We start from the raw sequence: 6048 nt of genomic DNA, 5'->3' as shown, positions 1-6048 counted from the left end.
ACAGGACATACAGCAGCTGATAAGTACTGGAAGACTGGATTTTTTAATAAAAATAAATTACAAATCTCTGGCACTTTCTGGCACTAGTTGATTTGAAAGAAAACATTTTTTTTTTAGTGAACAACTCCTTTAACTTGATGAGTCTTACAGGTATAATTATATGAGCTAAAATGGAAATAATCCTCAAGCCTTCCAGTACTTATCAGCTGCTGTATGTCCAGCAGGAAGTTGTGTATTCTTTCCAGTCTGGAGAGCAGGAGAGGTTTTCCATGGGGATTTGCTGCTGCTCTGTACAGTTCCTGACATGGACAGAGGTGGCAGCAGAGAGCACTGTGTCAGACTGGAGAGTATACACCACTTCCTGCAGGATATACAGCAGCTGATAAGTACTGGAAGACTGGAAATTTTTTAATATAAGTAAATTACAAATCTGGAATTTATGACACCAGCTGATTTAAAAGAATTTTTTTGCTGTAGTTGCCCTTTAAATTCTTCCATCAATTGAGCAATAAAGTGTTCTTATGAGTATATTAGAATAAATGCCAATATATAATAAATATATATACATATATATATATATATATATACATATATATATATATATATATATATATATATATATATATATACACATATATATATATATATATATATATATATATATATATATATATATATGTTATAGGGCTTAGGGCTACAAATACAAACTTTATAAGTTTGAGAATTGAGCAATATCAGAAACAAGATTTAGTATCAATAAGTTTCCTTTATTTCGGAGCCTTTAGAATTACATATAGGAGGCCGACATCTTCATACAGCAGCAATGTTTATTAAGGCAAGAGGGGAAGCATTTCTCCTACAGTCGTGTCTGACCGACAGGATGAAAGGCTGCCGATAAATTATGGAGGTCCGTTCTCCTGAGCCATGGGGGGATTATACGAATGAAAAATAGCTGAAAGTCCATTTGTCCCCCATTTCTTAAGAAAGAAACAGAAGGAATCAAATATTACATCCTTCAGGAAAGAGAATATGTAATAATGTGCCCAGGCTGAGTACAGGGATGCCAGTCTCACAGCTTCCTTCTCCGAAGCACAAAGCTGAGATGCCAAGACAGACAACACCAACCATGTCCTATAAAATCGTGGGTCAAAAGGTATACAAGGGAGAGACCTTTTCCTTTCAAATCAACTGGTGTCAGAAAGTTATATAGATTTGTAATTCACTTCTATTTAAAAATCTCCAGTCTTCCAGTACTTATTAGCTGCTGTATGTCCTGCAGGAAGTGATGTATTCTCTCCAGTCTGACAGTGCTCTCTGCTGCCACCTCTGTCCATGTCAGGAACTGTCCAGAGCAGCAAATCCCTATAGAAAACTTTTCATGGTCTGGACAAATCTATGTAACTTTCTAAAACCAGTTGATTTGAAAGAAAAAGATTTTCCTTGGATAACCCCTTTAAGGAAGGTTTGCCATACAGAAATGTGGAGACTTAAAGGAGAAGCTCGTAAGAATTTTTGAAAAGGCAGGGGAGGACCATAATAATCTGTCGTTACTCACCTGTCCCTGTCCAGCATTGGATCGCCGACGCAGGACTCCTGCCGGGCTACAGGCTCTCTTCTGAGCTGACGGGTGTCCCCCTGAACTGCAAAAGCCCAGCAAAATTTACAGAGTGGGTGTTTACATGCAGGCATGTGTTGCGAGTTAGGAAAGAAGGGGTCTAATGTTGCTGGGCTTTTGCAGCTCATGGAAACATCCCTGGGCTTCATTGCTTTATTTGCATAACATTTCTAAAGTTTATAACTTGGTGCTGAAGCGATGGATTGAAATAAGAGTTATATCTCCTGATTCAGGCTAAGAAGCCTTATAGTACACCCCCTTTACTTTATTCAGCAAAAAGCTGCTGATGGGTCCACTTTAAATGGGAACTTTCAGCAGGTTAGACAAATCTAACCTGCTGATATGTCTCTATTGCACACGAGAAGCCGAGGAGGAAATTATGTGTCATTCTGGTGCAGTTAGTCGTTTGGTCCACGGTGCGGTGATACTTGTAGGAGCACGGGGGCACCTGTTAGTAGCACTGCCCACCCCCCATAGCGCCAATCCAGCCCAATTCATAGTTACATAGTTAATACGGTTGAAAAAAGACACATGTCCATCAAGTTCAACCAAGGAGGGGATGGATACAGGGAAGGGGTGATAGGTTCTATACTAGAGATGAGCGAACCGGGTTCGCGTTCGAGTCTACCCGAAGCCGAACGATCGGCATTTGATTAGCGGTGGCTGCTAAAGTTGGACAAAGCTCTAAGGTTGTCTGGAAAACATGGATACAGCCAATGACTATATCCATGATTTCCACATAGCCTTAGGGCTTTATCCAACTTCAGCAGCCACCGCTAATCAAATGCCAAAAGTTCGGATTCGGATGGACTCAAGCTGCTCCAGGTTCGCTCATCTCTATTCTATACATATGCATTTAAGTTATTTTGGTCTAAGAACTTGTCTAGCCCTGTTTTGAAGCCCTCTACCGTTTTTGCTGTGACCAGATCCTGTGGTAGACTGTTCCACAGATTCACAGTTCTCATGGTAAAGAAGGCTTGTCGCCTCCGGAGATTGAACCTTTTTCTCTCCAGGCGGAGGCAGTGCCCTCTTGTCCTTTGAGGGGGTTTTACCTGGAACATCCATATTTCTTGTAGGGGCCATTTATATATTTAAATAAATTAATCTCCCTTAAAACATCTCTTCTAGGGATGGTCCGAACCTGCCGAGGTTCGGGTTCGTACGAACCTGAATTCTCGGCAATGATTCCCGCTATTTGCCCGCTCCATGGAGAGGGTGGATACAGCGGGAGGACGGCCCGGAAAACTGGGATACAGTCATAGCCATAGGCTGTATCCCAGTTTTCCAGGCGGTCCTCCCGCTGTATGCGCCCGCTGCACGGAGCGGGCAGACAGGGGGAATCTGATGCCGAGCGTTCGGGTTCATACGAACAAAACCTCGGCAGGTTCGGACCATCCTTAGTCTCTTCTCCAGACTAAACAAATGTAATTCTTTTAATCTCTCCTCATAACTAAGATGCTCTATTCCCCTTATTAGTTTAGTTGCCCGTCTTTGTACCCTCTCCAGCTCTAGAACGTCCTTTTTATGAATCGGGTTCCAAAACTGGACGGCATACTCCAGATGAGGCCGCAGCAAAGCTTTATAAAGCGGTAATATTATATCCCTGTCCCGAGAGTCCATGCCTGTTTTAATGCATGACAATATCCTGCTGGCCTTAGAAGCAGCTGCCTGACATTGTGTGCTGTTCTGTAGTCTATTATCTACAAGTACACCCAGATCCTTCTCTATCAGTGACTCTCCCAGAGTAACTCCCCCCAGGACATATGATGCATGTGGGTTATTAGTACCCAGGTGCATAACTTTACATTTATCCACATTGAACCTCATTTGCCAAGTGGACGCCCAAACACTCAGTGTGTCTAAGTCATCCTGTAACATCTGCACATCCTCCATAGACTGTACTGTACTACAAAGCTTGGTGTCATCTGCAAAGATAGAAACATATTAGGTTGGTTTGACAGCTTCTGTCCTTAGTAAAACCATGCTGGTTATCACTTATAATACTATTAGCCACTACATATTCCTGGATGTAGTCCCTTATAAGCCCCTCAAATAGTTTCCCCACAATGGGCGTTAAGCTTACAGGTCTATAGTTACCTGGAGAAGTTCAAGAGCCCTTTTTGAAGATCGGCATTACATTTGCCTTACACCAGTCCCTCGGCACAATACCAGTAAGCAAAGAATCATGGAATATTTCATACAAGGATAGAGAAATTACAGAACTGAGTTCCCTAAGAACTCTGGGGTGCAATCCATCAGGCCCTGGAGCTTTGGTTACATTGAGTTTATTTATCTTGGACCATATCTATAGTAAACCAGTTCAGTACATTACATGTGTTAGCAGCACTGGCCCCACCCACCTCAGTACTGGCCCCACCCACCACAGCTCCATCCTCTTCTTTTGTATATACAGAACTGAAGAACCCATTAAGTAACTCAGCTTTCTCCTGATCCCCAGTTATTAATTCCCCGTCACCATTATTTAGGGGTCCTACATGCTCTGACCTTGGGTTTTTTTGCATTAATATATTTGAAGAATTTTTGGGGGGTTTCTTTTGCTGTCTGTGGCTACCTGCCTTTCATTGTGAATTTTTGCTGCTTTTATTAATTTTTTACAGGTTTTGTTGACTTCTGCACTTGTTATCATTAGAAGGGGGTGGTTTAGCTGGGGGGGGGGGGGGATCGGCACTGTGGGGGCAGGCAGTGCTCCAAACGGTGCACCAGTACTGCTACTGGTCTCACCGTACCGTGGAGCAAACAACTAACTGCATCGGAATGGCGCTGAGGATGAAGGTAAGAGACATACCCTGCTCTTCAGTGTCTCCTGTGCAATAGGGACATATCAGCAGGTTAGATTCATCTAATAGCTGATAGTTCCCCTTTAAGAGCGTGAAAACAGACATGGGATTATTCCCACCATACCTGCTTGGTAAATGGTTTGACAGCTTCATAAAGAAACTAAAAATGAAGGGGCATAGATTGAAAAGTCCAAACGTATAAATCTTGCACGGAAAATCTTTTTCATCACCTCGAGCAATTTCAGGATACAACAGTCAAGAAAATAAATCTATCCTGATTGTAAAAGAAAGAAAAATTACTAAAAATGGAGCGGCCCCTCTATTCTGTACAGGAGAAAGACTCGGCAATGATGACGGCCAACCATAACTGCTGCCAGGCTTTGCTGACAACAATGCAACTTTTTAGACAAGCCTCCTAAAAGCTGAATCAGAGAGGCCAAAGAAATGAGCGCAATACAAGCGTGCTCGCGTCTGATCGTTCAGCATTTGAAGAAGTTGGATGAAGACTTAGGAGTCCTGGAAAATGCTTATACCGCCATAAGTCGTATCCATGTTTTCCCAGAATCCCTAGGGCTGCATCCAACTTCTTCAGCCACCGGCATTCAAGTGCTGAACAATTGGACTCGGACATGCTCCAGTTGCGCTCATCTCTAGTAGGGATCCAACATCTGTGATCCCCATGGCAGGCTGGAATAAGGGGCCCGAAATCCCAGGTCTGGACTAGGTGCCGGATGAGCATGTACCAATACAAGGAGAAATGGGGGTCAGAATAAGCTAAACATGATTACTCAGTCATTACTGACACAGGGATGTACCCAGCAGATACTTGGTCGCCCTCTTTCAATTGCTCTACTGTTACTTTACATTGGTTTTGATATGTAAACCCCCCAATGACTGAACTGGTCTAATCGACCAACCTCAAAGTGTCACCTGAAAAGGCAAAAAAATCTTTCAAATCAACTCGTTTCAGAAAGTTATATAGATTTGTACACTACTTATATTTAAAAATCTCAAGTTGTTCAGTACCTATCATCTACAGTATGCCCTGCAGGAAGTGGTGTGTTTTTTCCAGTCTGCTCTCTGCTGCCACCTCTGTCCATGTCAGGAACTGTCCAGAGCAGCAGCAAATCCCCATAGAAAACCTCTCCTGCTCTGGACAGTTCCTGACATGGACAGAGGTGGCAGCAGAGAGCACTGTGTCAGACTTGAGAGAATACAGCACTTCCTGCAGGACATACAGCAGCTGATAGGTACTGGAAGACTGGAGATTTTTAGATAGAAGCAAATTACAAATCTATATATCTTTCTGAAACCAGTAGATTTTGAAGACAAAGATTTTCGCTGGAGTACCCCTTTATATCTGTTTTCCAAAACCTTGTGGGAATTTTAACCAACCAAAGAAGATGTGATTGAGATGCTCATGTAGTCATGGAAGAATTGAACCAAGTAAGCACCTGATGCAGACAGTAACCTTTATTACCCCTAGCCCTAAGGGTCTAATATTCATGTACAGCTTCCATCCTCTATCCCAGTCCCTATATGACCAAATCTCTTTGTCTCATCAATTTTTATGCGAAAGACAAAAAAAAAATTAAAATTAAAAATGAAAAACCTCGAACTTTTATTGTGTTGTTA

Source organism: Dendropsophus ebraccatus, chromosome 6 (assembly GCF_027789765.1).
Source record: "Dendropsophus ebraccatus isolate aDenEbr1 chromosome 6, aDenEbr1.pat, whole genome shotgun sequence".
Lineage (NCBI taxonomy): Eukaryota > Metazoa > Chordata > Amphibia > Anura > Hylidae > Dendropsophus > Dendropsophus ebraccatus.
This window is presented reverse-complemented; position numbering follows the sequence as displayed.